We start from the raw sequence: 17,304 nt of genomic DNA, 5'->3' as shown, positions 1-17,304 counted from the left end.
GGCAATGGATTTTAAGGGTATGGGATAATGGTGGGAGAAATATAAAGCTGGATCAGGCTGAATTTATTGATATGGATCCACTAAGCAGAGATTCCTCATTCAATGTTGTAGCTTGAGGGGTTAGAAAAGGCATTAAGAGTTTGTTTGAATGGTTGGCTGAAATATGGATCAAAAGGTGGCTGACATTACCTGAAGTTGAAATGCCAGAACTGCCCTGAAATGATGTAGATGAGGGGATCCAGAGACTTACAGAGATTATAATGTTAGAGTGGATTTATCATGGAAAGCCTGCTCTTACGCCCCAGGAATGTCTGGAGGATGCACCTTTCACCAGAACTGTGAGAAATATATTTGTGATTTTAGCACCATCATCCCTGAAGAGCTCTGTAGTTGCACTTCTCTGTAGGCCAGGTATTACTGTGGGAACAGCCATCACTGAGCTGGAATCCTTCAACACAATGGGGATGACCACTCCTGAGTTGGCAGAAACCAGGTGGCAGCACTTAATCGCCAAAGACAAGGTGGACGTGGCTGTCATAATGGACAGCAGACTCAAGGCAGGAGTCAAAATAATCTGATATGCAGAGGATTGGGTGTTGGCTAGTAGATCATGGGGTACCTAGAAGTACAATAGATGGGCAGTCTACTAAATTCTTGATTGAGCTGTATAAACAAAAGAGTTCTAGGTCAAGTGAACAGAAGTCTAACTTGAATTACAAAACAGAGAGTCATGACCCCTTGGAATCAATTTACAGACTTAAGACAGTTTACAGACCCAGAGCCCCTTGAATGAAGGGGAGGCCAGGTCCCTTTAGGGGAGGGCCCTGTTACACTGCCACTAATTTTTATTGTTAATCTTCTCCAAGCCTTCCCCAAGGAAACCGACAACCTTTAACCAGGGTAACTGCCTTGGGAAAAAGGAAATGATCAGATATTTTGGGGATTATTAGACAATTCAGAAGTGGCATTAATTCCAGGGGGCCCAAAACATCACTCTGGTCCACGAGTCAGAGTGGGAGCTTATGAAGGTCAGATGATCAATGGAGTTTTAGCTCAGCTCCATCTCTCAGCGGGTCCAGTGGGCCCCCAGACCCATTTTGTAGTTACTTCCCCAGTTCCAGAATACATAATTGGAATTGATATACTGAGCAACTGGCAGAATCCCCACATTGGCTTTCTAACTTGTGCAGTAAGGGCTATTATGGTAGGAAAGGCTAATTGGAAACCACTAGAACTGCCTCTACCTAGCAAAATAGTAAATCAGAAGCAATACTGGATTTCTGGAGGGATTGCAGAGATGACTGCCACTCTTAAGGACTTGAAGGATGCAGAGGTGGTGATTCCCCCCACATCCCCATTCAACTCTCCTATTTGGCCTATGCAGAAAACAGATGGGTCTTGGAGGATGACAGTAGATTATCCTAAATTCAGCCAGGTGGTAACTGCAATTGCAGCTGCTGTTCTGATGTGGTATCATTGCTTGAGCAAATCAATACATCCCCTGGTACCTGGTATGCAACTATTGATCTGGCAAATGCTTTTTTCTCAATAGCTATTAGTAAGGACTACCAGAAACAGTTTGCCTTCAGCTGGCAAGTTCAGCAATATACTTTCACTGTCCTACTTCAGGGGCATATCAACTCTCCAGCCCTATTTCATAATTTTTCTCTGCAGGGACTTTGATTGTTTCTCCCTCCCACAAGACATCATACTGGTCCATTATATTGATGATACCATGTTGATTGGACCTAGTAAGCAAGACATAGCAACTACTCTAGACTTACTGGTAAGGCATTTGTGTGTCAGGGGATAGGAGATAAATCTATCAAAAATACAGGGGTCTTCCACCTCAGTGAAATCTCTAGGAGTCCAGTGGTGTGGGGCATGTCAAGATATCCCTTCTAAGGAGAAGGATAAGTTGCTGTATCTGGCCCCTCCTACAACTGAAAAAGAGGCATAATGCCTAGTTGGTCTCTTTGGATTTTGGCGACAACACATTCCTCATTTGGGTGTGCTACTCTGGCCCATTGATCAAGTGACCAAAAAAACTGCTAATTTTGAGTGGGGACCTGAACAAGAGGGGGCTCTGCAACAGGTCCAGGCTGCCTTATAAGCTGCTCTGCCACTAGGACCATACGATCCAGCAGATCCAATGGTGCTGGAAGTGTCAGTGGCAAATACAGATGCTGTCTGAAGCGTTTGGCAAGCCCTTATAGGAGAATCACAATGCAAACCCTTAGGATTTTGGAGCAAAGCTTTACCATCTACTGCAGATAACTATTCTCTTTTGAAAAACAGCTTTTAGCCTGCTACTGGGCCTTAGTAGAGACTGAATGCTTAACCACGGGCCACCAAGTTACCATGAGACCTGAGTTGCCTATAATGCGCTAGGTATTTTCTGACCCACCAAGTCATAAAGTTGGGTGTGCATAGCAGCACTCCGTCATAAAATGGAAATGGTATATGAGATAGGGCCAGAGCACGTCCTGAAGGCACAAGTAAGTTACATGAGGAAGTGGCCCAAATGCCCATGGTCTCCACTCTTGCCACATTTCCTTCTCTTTCCCAGACCAGAGCTATGGCCTCTTGGGGAGGTCCTTACAGTGAATTGACTGAGGAAGAGAAAACTCGGGCCTGGTTTACAGATGCTTCTCATGATATGCAGGTACCACTCAAAAGGGAACAGCTGCAGCACTACAACCCTTTTCAGGATATCCCTGAAGGACAGTGGTGAGGGGAGATCCTCCCAGTGAACAGAACTTTGGGCAGTGCACCTGGTTGTTCATTTTGCTTGGAAGGAGAACTGACCAGAGGTGTGTTTGTATACTGACTCATGGCTATTGCTAATGGTTTGACTGGATGGCCAGGAACTTGGAAAGACCATAATTGGAAAATTGGTGACAAAGAAGTCTGGGGAAGAAGTATTTGGTTATACCTTTCTGAGTCGGATAAAAATATGAAGATATTTGTGTCCCATGTGAATGCTCACCAGAGGGTGACTTCAGCAGAGGAAGGTTCTAATAATCAAGTGGATAAGATGACCCGTTCTGTGCATACCAGTCAGCAAGTCCTGTCATTGCCCAATGGGCCCATGAACAAAGTGGTCATGGTGGTAGGAATGGAGGTTATGCATGGGTTCAGCAACATGGACTCACTCACCAAGGCTGACCTAGCTACAGCCACTGCTGAGTGCCCAATCTGCCAGTAGCAAAGACTCTCATGGGGCCCCCAACATGGCACCATTCCCCGAGGTGACCAGAGGGCTACATGGTGCAGTTTGATTACATGGGACCACTACCTTCATGGAAGGGGCATCAATTTGTCCTAACTGTAATAGACACATTCTCTGGATATGGGTTTGCTTTCCCTGCACGCAGTGCTTCTGCCAAACCTACCATTGTGAACTTACAGAATGCCTTTATTCATCATCATGAAGGTTTGGGTCACCCCACCAGGCAAAGAACCACGGCCAACTGAGGTACTTCCTGTGGGTAGAGGGAACATGGAATGGGTAGTGGAAGAAGGTAATGATCAATATGAACTACAAACCACATAATCAGTTACAGAAATGAGGACTGTAATGCTCTTTTGTTCATGTAATAGTATTTAAATTATAAGATATCCAGTTTAATAATGAATTTTACCCAAGGACTTGCACCCTCTTCTGGGGAGATTTAATGTGTTTCTGATTGTATATAGACAGTTGAGTATTGTTAGGTGAGGAAAAAAAAAAGTCTTTTATTGTTTTCTATTTAGAGATTAAGTACGGTTAAAAGTGATGTGTATAACTGCCAAGTTGGCAAGGGGTGGACTGTCATGGTCAGGTTCATGTGTCAACTTGGCCAAGTGGTGGTGCCCATTTATCTGGTTGGACAAGTACTGACCTGTCTGCTTCTATGAGATCATTTCATAAAATTAAATCTTGATCACATTGGCTGCATCCACAGCTGATTGCATTTGTAATCAGCCAAGGGGAATGTCTTCTGCAATGAGTGATATTTAATGTAATCACTAGAAGGCTTTTAAGGAGGATTCAGAAGAGACAGTCTTCTTCCTGCTTCGTCATGTGGACTCTCCTGTGGAGTTCATCCAGACCCTTCATCAGAGTCATCAGCTTCACAGCCTGCCCTATGGATTTTGGACTCTACATTCCCACGGTTACATGAGACACTTTTATGAATTTTTTATCTATGAATTTCCTGCTGATTCTGTTTCTCGAGAGAACCCTAGCTAATACACTATTCTTTCCCCACTGAGTGGGCTTGGCAGCCTTGTCAAAAAGCAATTGGAAAAAAAAAAGCAGTTGGGAGAGTGAGCCCAACCATGGCTAAAGTAGCAGCCCTAGCTTCGAGCCCATCAGTCCCTTTCCTCTGCTGGGGATCCCCCTCTTCCCCGCCCACCCCTTACCCCCATGCAGCCTGGAGCCCTATGCTGGCTCTGCCCCTGCCCCCTCTAGGAGCGGGCACTGCTGGGGGAAGAGGGTGACTCAATTGGTTTTCCTAGCACCCAGTTCCCTCCAAGCCTAGTCGTGATATATGACTTCATGGAAGCAGGAGCTACCTGCTGTTCCTGTTTTACTGGACTTGAGTCCTTGGCTTGGCTGAAACCTACCAGTCTACAATCAATGGACATGCAGAACACCAGCTCAGAGGAGATGGTGCCCAGCTCATCCTCACCCCCTCCACTGCCTTGGGTCTACAAGTCATGCTTTGTATACAATGACAATTCCTCTGGCTACCATTATGGGGTCAGCTCTTGTGAAGACTGCAAGGGCTTCTTCTGCAACAGTATCCAGAAGAACATGATGTACACATGTCACCATGACAAAAACTGGATAATCAACAAGATAACCTGGAATCGCTACCAGAACTGCCAGCTACCGAAATGCTTCAAAGTGGGCATGTCCAAGGAAGCTGTGCAGGATGACCAAAACAAGAAGAAAGAGATGAAGAAGGAAGGGTCATATAAAAGCTATGAGGTGAGTCCCCAGTTATAAGAGCTCATCACCAAGGTCAGCAAAGCCCAATAAGAGACCTTCCCCTCACTCTGCCATCTGGGTGAATACACCATGACCTCCAGTTCAGATCACTGGGTGCAGCTGGATCTGGAACTGACCACCAAGTGTATCATTAAGATCGTGGAGTTTGCCAAGCAGCTACCTGGCTTTATAGGATTCAGTATTGCCGACCAGATCACTCTGCTCAGAGCCGTGTGCCTGGACATCTTGATGCTGAGGATCTGCACGTGGTATGACCCAGAGCAGGACACCATGACCTTCTCTGATGGGCTAGCGCTGAACCAGTCTCAGATGCACAATACCAGCTTTGGGCCCCTCATAGACCTTGTCTTTGCCTTTGCCAGGCAGCTCCTGCCTCTGAAAATGTGTGACACCAAGACAGGGCTGCTCAGTGCCATCTGCCTCATCTGTGAAGATCACATGAACGTGGAGGAACCCGAAAATGTGGACAAGCTGCAGGAGCCACTTCTGGAAGCCTTGAGGCTATATGCACAGTGCCGGTGGCCCAGCCAACCATATATGTTCCCAAGGATGCTTATGAAGCTCACTGATCTCCAGGACACCAACACCAAGGATGCAGAAAGGGCTATTAGCCTGAAGATAGAGATTCCAAGCCCAATGCCTCCCCTGATTCGAGAGATGATGGAGAACCCCGAGATGTTTGAGGATGATTTCTCCCAGCCTGGTCCCACCCCAAGGCCTCCAATGAAGATAAGGTTCCTGGGGGCCAGGGAAAAAGAGGTAGCAGTCCCCAGCCTGATCAGGGCCATTGACTTCCTTGCTGTGGGGATTGGGGCTCCAGACAACAGACTGACCATCTCCCAAATACCACCAGAAACTGGGAGAGGATCTGCTCTGCCCTTTCCTCACCCCTTTCATTCAGCTCCTTGTTTTTGCCAGAGTTTCCAGGGGTGCCTCTGTGTTCATCCTCTTCTGCTCTAATAGGCTCCTTCTCCAGTCCTGGGGGCCTGCCCTGCCCCTACCAGGAGATAGGGCAGAGGGGTGAGCCTGGGTCTGGACTCTAAAATCCCAGTGCTGCCCCTTGATACCATGGTCCCAAGCTCCCTATGGTGGGAGGAAGACTCTGCCATTCCACAGTCCATTCCCCTTGCTGGTGCTTAGGCCTCTAGGAGCAAAGAGGAACACTAGAGACCAAATGGGGGTGGGGGGTGTGGGAGGGCCAAGCATACCCTCTTGCCCCTACCCTTGGTGCTTAATGCTGCATAGTGCACCTGCCATGTGCTTGTTGCCCTCTGTGCCCCGTCCCTGTGCCATGCTTGGGGTGGGGGGCAGGCTAGGTCCTGCATTTCTGTTGGGGCTCAGAGGGTGAAAGACAGATGCAGGTCCATTTAACAGTTCTTTGCTGAAGCCCAGAGTTTACCCTGTGCCCTCCGTTACAAGACGCCCCCAGCCCTGACGTGTGCCTTGGGCTGCCTCTCTCCCCCATTTCAGCCATCGCAGCAGGGACCCTCCTACATTACAGAGGGGCGAGGAGATCCCTTTCTTCCTAGAGCATTCCATTGACCCCCAGAGCAGCTTGGCCGAGGGTGGGGGAGAGCTGCTTAGCTGACCTGCCCTGATCCAGAGGAAGCCTCTATTTATTAACTTTTGTTTACACACTGGGATTGACCCTTCCTCCAGGGATCTTGGGATGGAGAGCCTAGGGGTCCCCGTGACCCCTCCTTTCTGCATCCAATATCCAGTTAGTATTTAACTGCCAAATAAGATTCCCAGTGGCTCCCGTTTTTCTCTGGGAAGTCAGAGTGCTGTCTCCTCCCCCTCTGTTTACATCTCCCCTCCACCCCATTGTATCCCATATTGCTGAGTTTTCTATTTTTGCAGTGATGGAAACTAAGAAAAAAAATGTCAATTGGTCATAGTTGTGAGAGTCGCAATTTGGTTCCACTGGTCTATATTGTTTTAGTAGTACTGCACTGTTTTGACTACTGTGGCTTTATAACAAGCTTTAAAGTCAGGAACTGTATGTCCTCCAACTTGGTTCTTATTTTTCAAGATAGTTTTAGTTATTCAGGGCCCCTTACCCTTCTAAGTAAATTTGATAATTGGCTTTCTCATTTCTGCAAAGTATGCTATTGAAATTTTAATTGGGATTGCATTGAACCTGTAAACCATTTTGGGTAGAATTGACATCTTAACACTATTTATTGTTCTGATTCATGAGCAAGGATGTCCTTCCATTCATTTAGATCTTCTTTAATTTTTTTTAACATTGTTTTGTTATTTTCTGGATACAAGTCCTTTACATTCTTAATTAAATTTATTCCTAGGTACTTGATTATTTTAGTTGCTATTGTAAATGGAAAATTTTCCTTGATTCCTCCTGATTGCTTATTACTAGTGTATACAGACAATGTTGATGTTTTCATCTTGATCTGTATCATGCCACTTTGCTGAATTCGGTTATTATGTCTAGTAACTTGTAGTTTTTTTTTGGACTTTCTATATATGGGATCATGTCATATGCAAATAATGAATGTTTTACTTCTTTCCTTCCAGTTTGGATGTCTTTTATTTCTTTTTCTCATCTAGCTGCACTGACTAGAACTTCCAGTACAGTGTTGAATAACAGTGGTGACAATGGGCAGCCTTGCCTTATTCTAGACTTTAGATGGAAAATTTCAGTCTTTCAGAATTGATTATGATGTTAGCTGTGGGTTTTTCATATATGACCTTTATTATGTTGATAAAGTTTCCTTCTATTCCTGTTTGTCTAAGTATTTTTATCAAGAAATGGATTTAGTCAATGCCAGTTCTGCATCAATTGAGATGATCATGTGGTTTTTTTCCTCTTTGTTTTGTTAACATGCAGTGCTGGTTTGAAAGGATGTATGTCCCCTAGAAAAGCCATGTTTTAATCTAAATCCCATTTTGTAAAGGCAGAATGATCCCTATTCAATATTGTATGTTTAAATCTGTAATTAGATCATCTCCTTGGAGATGTAACCCAATCAAGAGTGGTTGTTAAACTGGATTAGGTGATGACATGCCTCCACCCATTTAGGTGGGTCTTCAGAAGTTTCTGGAGTCCTATAAAAGAGGAAACATTTTGCAGAATGAGAGATTCAGAGAGAGCAGAGCAGAATGGCATAACCACGAGAAGCAGACTCCACAAGCCAGTGACCTTTGGAGATGCAGAAGGAAAATGCCTTCTGGGGAGCTTCGTGAAACAGGAAGCCAGGAGAAGAAGCTAGCAAATGATGCCGTGTTCGCCATGTGCCCTTCCAGATGAGAGAGAAACTCTGTCTGTGTTCGCCATGTGCCTTTCCAGATGAGAGAAAAACTGAACTTCATCGGCCTTCTTGAATCAAGGTATCTTTCCCTGGATGCCTTAGATTGGACATTTCTATAGACTTGTTTTAATTGGGACATCTTCTCAGCCTTAGAATTGTAAACTAGCAAACCAGAACACATGCAGAATTGCATTAATTGATTTTCTTATGTCGAACTACCCTTGCACACCCGAGGTAAAATACAGCTGATCATGGCGTATAATTCTTTTAATCAGGTGTTGATTTGATTTGATCATATTTTGTTGAGGCTTTTTTGCATCTATAGTCATAAGAAAAACTGTTCAGTAATTTTCTTTTCTGATAGTGTCTTTATCTGGCTTTGGCATTAAGGTTGTTGGCCTCATAGAATGAGTTAGGTAGTGTTCCCTCCTGTTCAATTTTTGGAAGAGTTTGAGAGGATTGCTATTAATTTGGAATGATCAGTAGAATTCACCTGTGAAGCCACTTGGTATTGGGCTTTTCTTTGTTAGGAGGTATTTGATGAATGATTCAGTCTCTGCTTATACTTGCTCTGTCGAGGTCTTCTCTTTCTCATAGAATCAGTATAGGTTGTTCGTTTGTTCCTTGGAATTTGAACGTTTCATCTAACGTGTCAAATTGTTTGCACATATTTGTTCATAGTATCTTCTTATAATTCTTTTTATTTCTGAAGGGTCAGTAGCAATGCCCTCCCCCTCTAATTTCTGATTTTATTTATTTGTGTCTTCTCTCTTTTTGTCTTTATCAGCCTAGCTAACGATTTGTCAATTTTATTGGTCTTTTCAAGGAAGCATGTTTTGATTTTGTTAATGCTCTCTTTTGTTTTTTTCTTCCTTATTTCATTTATATCTTCTCTAATCTTTTTATTTCTTACCTTTGGAATGCTTTAGGTTTAGATTTCTGTTCTTTTTCTAGTTCCTCCACATATGGAGGTAGGTCTTTGATTTTAGGTCTTTTTTTTTAATGCAATCATTTAGGGTAATTAATTTCCCTCTTAGCACCACCTCACTGCATCCCATAAGTTTTGATGTTTTGCATACTTAATTAAAAGTATGTTATTTAATTGCAATATATTTACAGGTTTTCCGGTTCCCCGTCTGTTATTGATATCCAACTTCATTCTGTTATGGTCAGAGATGTTTGTATAATTTCAATCTTTTAAATTTTATTGAGACTTTTTTTATGCAGCCCACCATATGATCTATCCTGGAGAATGATTCATGTGCTCTTGAGAAGAATGAATGTCCTACTGTTTTGGGTGCAATGTTCTGTACATGTCTGTTAGGTCTTGTTCATTTACCATATTGAAGTTCCCTGTTTCCTTATTGATCGTCTGTCTAGATATTCTGTGTTTTGATGAAAGTGTTCTATTGATGTGTCCAACTATTATTGCAGAGGTTTCTATTTCTCTGATTAGTTTTGCAAATTTTGTTCCTTGCATTTTGGGGTACCATGGTTATGTGCATAAATATTGATAATTGTTATTTCTTCTTGGTAGATCGATCCTTTTATTAGTATATCATGTCTTTGTCTATTGTAACAGCTTTTGACTTAAAATCTATTTTGTCTCATATTAGTATAATTACCCCAGCTGTTTTTTTTGTTGTGCCATTTGGTCCCAAGTGAGTCTTTTGTAAAGAACATTTAGTTGGATCATGTTTTCCTATCAATTCTGCCAATCTGTGCCTTTTTAATGGGGAGCTTAATCCATTAATACTCAATGTCCTTGCTGTAAAAGATTTCCTTACTTTAGACATTTTGTCCTTTGGTCTACATACATTTGTGATGGGTAGGTTCATGTGTCAACTTGGCCGGGTAACAGTGCCCAGTTGTGTGGTCAAGCAAGTACTGGTCTAACCATTACTTCAAGGACATTTCTTGGCTGGTTAATAAAACTATCAATCAGTTGGTTACATCTGGGGCTGATAAGTCTCAGACAACTAAGGGAGTGTCTTCTGCCTTCAACTAATGAGAGAATCCAATCAGTTGGATTTAATTCAATCAGTTGAAAACTATTAAGAGAGAAGAGAGAACCTTTACTTTTTTTTTGTTTCACCAGCCAGCCTCTCCTGGAGAGTTCATTGACAACCTTCATCAGAGTTGCTAGCTAGCCCCCTGCCCTATGGAATTTGGACTTGTGCATCTCCATAGTTGCATGAGACACTTTTATAAAATCTCATATTTATGGATATCTCCTGTTCGTTCTGTTTCTCTAGAGAACCCTGACTAATATAGCTTGGTCCTGGGAGTGGTTCTTGAGAAACAGAATCAATTCTTTTTCTACTCTGATTAGATTCAAAGGCACTAAGGACTTTATTTCCAATAATCAAGATGGCACTAACAGTCCATGGCATGAGTTGCCAATACACATACACAAAATATCACCCTTTGATTCTCCTACTCATACTCTTACACGAGGAAAAGCTCTGGGTGACAGTGTTATTGACATCTTAACTGAGTTTTATGAAGTTAAGAGGGATAATGATATTGACTGGTTGTTCTTGGATATGCTGGAGCAATTATCCAATTGCTAAGCAGATGTTCTGCATTCAGTGTTGTGGCTTGAGGAGTTAGGGCCTTAAACTCTTTGGGTGGTGGGCTGAAACAGCATTAACTGAAGTTGAATTGCTAGAACTGTCCTGGTATAATGTAGATGTATCTGGCCCCTCCTATGACCAAAAAAGAGGCACAATGCCTAGTTAGTCTCTTTGAATTTTGGCAACAACATATTCCTCATTTAGGTATGCTACTCCAGCCCATTTATTGAGTAACCAGAAAAACTGCTAATTTTGAGTGGGGACCTGAACAAGAGGAGACTCTGCAACAGGTCCAGGCTGCCGTATGTGTTAGTTAGATTCAGTTGTCAACTTGGCCAGGTGAGCATACCTAATCTTGTTGCTGCGGACATAAGCCAACGGTACGTAAACCTCATCTGTTGCCAATTACATCTGCAGTCAGCTAGGAGGCGTGTCTGCTGCAATGAGTGATGTTTGACTTAATTGGCTGGTACTTAAATGAGAGAGTGCAATGTAGCACAGCCTAGCAGCTCGGCATTCCTCATCTCGGCATTTGAAGCTCAGCCCAGGCCTTTGGAGATGCAGAAAGAAGTCACCCTGAGGAAAGTTGATGGAAGCCAGGGGCCTGGAGAGAAGACCAGCAGAGACCATCCTGTGCCTTCCACGTAAGAAAGAACCTCAGTGGAAAGTTAGCTGCCTTTCCTCTGAAGAACCAACAAAATAAATCCCCTTTTATTAAAAGCCAATCCATCTCTAGTGTGTTGCATTCCAGCAGCTAAACTAGAACACCATGTAAGCTGCTCTGCCACTTGGACCATGTGATCCAGCAGATCCAATTGTGCTGGAAGTATCACTGGCAAATAGGGATGCTATCTGGAGCCTTTGCAGGCCCTTATAGGAAAATCACAATGCAGACCCTTAGGAATTTGGAGTAAAGCCTTACCATCCTCTGCAGATACCTACTTTCTTTTTGAAAAACTCTCTTTTTGGCCTGCTACTGAGCCTTAGTAGAGACTAAATGCTTAACTGTGGACCACCAAGTTACCATGAGACCTGAGTTTCCTATCATGAGCTGGGTGTTGTCTGACCCACCAAGCCATAAAGTTAGGTGTGCATAACAACACTCCATCATAAAATGGAAATGGTATATACAAGATCAGACTTGATCAGGTCTTGAAGGCATAAGTAAGTTACATGAGGAAGTGGCCCAAATGTTTGTGACTCCCACTTCTGCCTGATTACCTTCTCTTTCCCAACCCAGAGCTATGGTCTCTTGGCAAGTTCCTTAAAATCAGTTGATTGAAGGTGAGAAAACTCGGGCCTGGTTCACAGATATGCAAGTACCACATGATTGTGGACAGCAACATCACTGCAACTCTTTTCTGTGATATCCCTGAAGGACAGTGGTGATGAAAAATCCTTCTGGTGGGCAGAACATTGAGCAGTGTACCTCATTGTTCATCCTGCTTGGAAGAAGAAGTGGCCAGAGGTGCATTTGTGTAGTGGCTCTTGGGCTGCTGCTAATGGATTGCTGGATGGTGATGGACTTGGAAGAAGCATGATTGGAAAATTGGTGACAAAGAGGTCTCTGGGGAAGATATAGGTGGATAAACCTTTCTGAATGGGCAAAAAATATATATAAAGATATTTGTGTCCCATGTGAATGCTCACTAGAGGGTGATTTCAGCTGAGGAAGGTTTTAATAATCAAGTGGTTAAGATGACCCATTCAGTGGATATGAGTTAACCTCTTTCCCCAACCACTCCTGTCATTCCTCAATGGGCTCAAGAAGAAAGTGATCATGGTGGTAGGGATGGAGCTTATGCATGGGCTCAGCAACATGGACTTCCACTCACCAAGACGAACATGACTATGGCTCCTGCTGAGTACCCAATTTATGAGCAGCAGAGACCTACACTCAATCCCAATATGGTACTGTTGCCCAAGGAGATCATCCTACTGCTAATGGCAGGTCGATAACATTGGACCACTTCCATCATGGAGGGGGTAGTGATTTGTTTTGACTAGAATAGACATATTCTCTGTATATGGATTTGCTTTCCCTGCATGCAATGTTTCCACCAAAACTACCATCCATGGACTTATGGAATGCCTTACTCACTATGTTAGTCAGGGTTTTCTAGAGAAACAGAACCAACAGAAGAGATCTGTAAATACAAGATTTATAAAGGTATCTCACGGAAGTGTGGGAATAGAAGAGTCAAAAGTCTATAGGCAACCGGCTCCTCGGCCACCGTCCTTGACAGCTTTGCCATCCTCACCTTTCCTCCTCCAGAACAGCTACTAGGGGAGTAGAAACGATACAGAACAGCTCCCGGAGCCACGACAGAGATAAAAAAGACAGCGTACCCCATCCTGGAACGGCTGACTGGCTGGGAGAACCTGCTCCGGTGAGATCGCCGAGGGGCGTGGGCTTCCCCGGGTGGGGCGACAAGCGGCCGGAGTCCCTTCCCTCCTCCTTCCCGGGCCAGCTGGCAGATTTGGGCAGGCGGTCCCCTCAAGCTGCGGCAGCTGGCGCCCCCACCACGCGCGGCCCCCCGGACCAACTAAGAGAATTGGATCGGAAATCCCCAGGCCACGGAGAACGGTGACCAGGGGGGTCCCTTCGAAACACGTGACTCCCCGGTTCGGCTGGGAACGGTGCACTCTCCCGGGCCGTGGCGGCTGGCGCCCTCCCACCACGCTTGGTGCCCTGGGCCAACTAGGAAATTCGGACAGGCGCTCTCCTGGGCTGCGGTGGCCAGCGACCCGCCCCGTGTTCGGACCCCCGGTCCGGCTGGCACTCTTCCAAGCCGCTTCGGCTGGCGAACCTCCCGCACGGCGAGAGTTTTCCAAAGTTAAAGGACCCACGGCACCTTTTACTGGTGGGACCCGCAGACAAACGTGTGCCATGAGCGCCACCTACTGGGCAGGATAAGAAAAACAGAACCCAGACATTTCACAGAAAAATCTTTCAACCTGTTGGGTCCAACACCCAGGGAAATCTGACTAAATGCCCAGACGCCAGCAGAAGATAACGGATCACGCTCAGAAAATTGAAAATATGGCCCAGTCAAAGGAACAAACCAATAGTTCAAATGAGATACAGGAGCTGAGACAACTAATGCTGAATATACGAACAGAAATGGAAAACCTCTTCAAAAATGAAATTGATAAATTGAGGGAGGACATGAAGAAGACATGGGCTGAACAAAAAGAAGAAATAGAAAAACTGAAAAAACAAATCACAGAACTTATGGAAGTGAAGGATAAAGTAGAAAAGATGAAAAAACAATGGATACCTACAATGATAGATTTAAAGAGACAGAAGATAGAATTAGTGATTTGGAGGATGGAACATCTGAATTTCAAAAAGAAACAGAAAATATCAGGAAAAGAATGGAAAAATTTGAACAGGGAACTCAAGGACAATGTGAACCGCACAAATATACGTGTTGTGGGTGTCCCAGAAGGAGAAGAGAAGGGAAAAGGAGGAGAAAAAATAATGGAAGAAATTATCACTGAAAATTTCCCAACTCTTATGAAAGACCTAAAATTACAGATCCAAGAAGTGCAGCACACCCCAAAGAGATTAGACCCAAATAGGCGTTCTCCAAGACACTTACTAGTTAGAATGTCAGAGGTCAAAGAGAAAGAGAGGATCTTGAAAGCAGCAAGAGAAAAACAATCCATCACATACAAGGGAAACCCAATAAGACTATGTGTAGATTTCTCAGCAGAAACCATGGAGGTGAGAAGACAGTGGGATGATATATTTAAATTACTAAAAGAGAAAAACTGCCAACCAAGACTCCTATATTCAGCAAAATTATCCTTCAAAAATGAGGGAGAAATTAAAACATTCTCAGGCAAAAAGTCACCAAGAGAATTTGTGACCAAGAGACCAGCTCTGCAAGAAATACTAAAGGGAGCACTAGAGTCAGAACCGAAAAGACAGAAGAGAGAGGTATGGAGAAGAGTGTAGAAAGAAGGAAAGTCAGATATGATATATATAATACAAAAGGCAAAATGGTAGAGGAAAATATTATCCAAACAGTAATAACACTAAATGTTAATGGACTGAATTCCCCAATCAAAAGACATAGACTGGCAGAATGGATTAAAAAAGAGGATCCTTCTATATGCTGTCTACAGGAAACACATCTTAGTCCCAAAGATAAACATAGGTTGAAAGTGAAAGGTTGGGAAAAGATATTTCATGCAAAGAACAACCAGAAAAGAGCAGGAGTAGCTATACTAATATCCAACAAATTAGACTTCAAATGTAAAACAGTTAAAAGAGACAAAGAAGGACACTATCTACTAATAAAAGGAACAATTAAACAAGAAGACATAGCAATCATAAATATTTACACACCGAACCAGAATGCGCCAAAATACATGAGGAATACACTGCAAACACTGAAAAGGGAAATAGACACATATACCATAATAGTTGGAGACTTCAATTCACCACTCTCATCAATGGACAGAACATCTAGACAGAGGATCAATAAAGAAATAGAGAATCTGAATATTACTATAAATGAGCTAGACTTAACAGACATTTATAGGACATTACATCCCACAACAGCAGGATACACCTTTTTCTCAAGTGCTCTGGATCATTCTCAAAGATAGACCATATGCTTGGTCACAAAGCAAGTCTTAACAAATTTAAAAAGATTGAAATCATACACAACACTTTCTTGGATCATAAAGGAATAAAGTTGGAAATCAATAATAGGCAGAGTGCCAGAAAATTCACAAATACGTGGAGGCTCAACAGCACACTCTTAAACAATAAGTGGGTCAAAGAAGAAATTGCAAGAGAAATTAGTAAATACCTCGAGGCGAAAGAAAATGAAAACACAACATATCAAAACTTATGGGATGCAGCAAAGGCAGTGCTAAGAGGGAAATTTATTGCCCTAAATGCCTATATCAGAGAAGAAGAAAAGGCAAAAATGCAGGAATTAACTGTCCACTTGGAAGAACTGGAGAAAGAACAGCAAACTAATCCCAAAGCAAGCAAAAGGAAAGAAATAACAAAGATTAGAGCAGAAATAAATGAAATTGAAAACATGAAAACAATAGAGAAAATCAATAAGACCAGAAATTGGTTCTATGAGAAAATCAATAAGATTGATGAGCCCTTATCAAGATTGACAAAAGAAGAAGAGAGAGGATGCAAATAAATAAGATCAGAAATGGAAGAGGAGACATAACCACTGACCTCACAGAAATAAAGGAGGTAATAACAGGATACTATGAACAACTTTACGCTAATAAATACAACAATTTAGATGAAATGGACGGGTTCCTGGAAAGACATGAACAACCAACTTTGACTCAAGAAGAAATAGATGACCTCAACAAACCAATCACAAGTAAAGAAATTGAATTAGTCATTCAAAAGCTTCCTAAAAAGAAAAGCCCAGGACCAGACGGCTTCACACGTGAATTCTATCAAACATTCCAGAAAGAATTAGTACCAACTCTCCTCAAACTCTTCAAAAAATTCGAAGTGGAGGGAAAACTACCTAATTCATTCTATGAAGCCAACATCACCCTCATACCAAAACCAGGCAAAGATATTACAGAAAAAGAAAACTACAGACCAATCTCTCTAATGAATATAGATGCAAAAATCCTCAATAAAATTCTAGCAAATCGTATCCAACAACGCATTAAAAGAATTATACATCATGACCAAGTAGGGTTCATCCCAGGTATGCAAGGATGGTTCAACATAAGAAAATCAATTAATGTAATACACCATATCAACAAATCAAAGCAGAAAAATCACATGATCATCTCAATTGATGTAGAGAAGGCATTTGACAAGATTCAACATCCTTTCCTGTTGAAAACACTTCAAAAGATAGGAATACAAGGGAACTTCCTTAAAATGATAGAGGGAATATATGAAAAACCCACAGCTAATATCATCCTCAATGGGGAAAAATTGAAAACTTTCCCCCTAAGATCAGGAACAAGACAAGGATGTCCACTATCACCACTATTATTCAACATTGTGTTGGAGGTTCTAGCCAGAGCAATTAGAGAGGAAAAAGAAATACAAGGCATCAAAATTGGAAAGGAAGAAGTAAAACTATCACTGTTTGCAGACGATATGATACTATACGTCGAAAACCCGGAAAAATCCACAACAAAACTACTAGAGCTAATAAATGAGTACAGCAAAGTAGCAGGTTACAAGATCAACATTCAAAAATCTGTAGCATTTCTATACACTAGCAATGAACAAGCTGAGGGGGAAATCAAGAAATGAATCCCATTTACAATTGCAACTAAAAGAATAAAATATCTAGGAATAAATTTAACTAAAGAGACAAAAAACCTGTACAAAGAAGACTACAAAAAACTGCTAAAGGAAATCACAGAAGACCTAAATAGATGGAAGGGCATACCGTGTTCATGGATTGGAAGACTAAATATAGTTAAGATGTCAATCCTA

The 17,304-nt window shown here is 42.6% G+C and overlaps 1 pseudogene; it reads left to right on the top strand.

Moving 5' to 3' along the window:
- Nucleotides 1-4,436: 4,436 nt before the first annotated feature.
- LOC143686399 (retinoic acid receptor gamma pseudogene) lies at nt 4,437-5,790 on the top strand (annotated as a pseudogene).
- Nucleotides 5,791-17,304: the final 11,514 nt, after the last annotated feature.

The sequence above is a fragment of the Tamandua tetradactyla genome, chromosome 6 (assembly GCF_023851605.1).
Source record: "Tamandua tetradactyla isolate mTamTet1 chromosome 6, mTamTet1.pri, whole genome shotgun sequence".
Classification (NCBI taxonomy): Eukaryota; Metazoa; Chordata; class Mammalia; order Pilosa; family Myrmecophagidae; genus Tamandua; species Tamandua tetradactyla.
The sequence above is the reverse complement of the archived record's forward strand: the minus strand, read 5'-3'. Positions and strand labels throughout refer to the sequence as shown.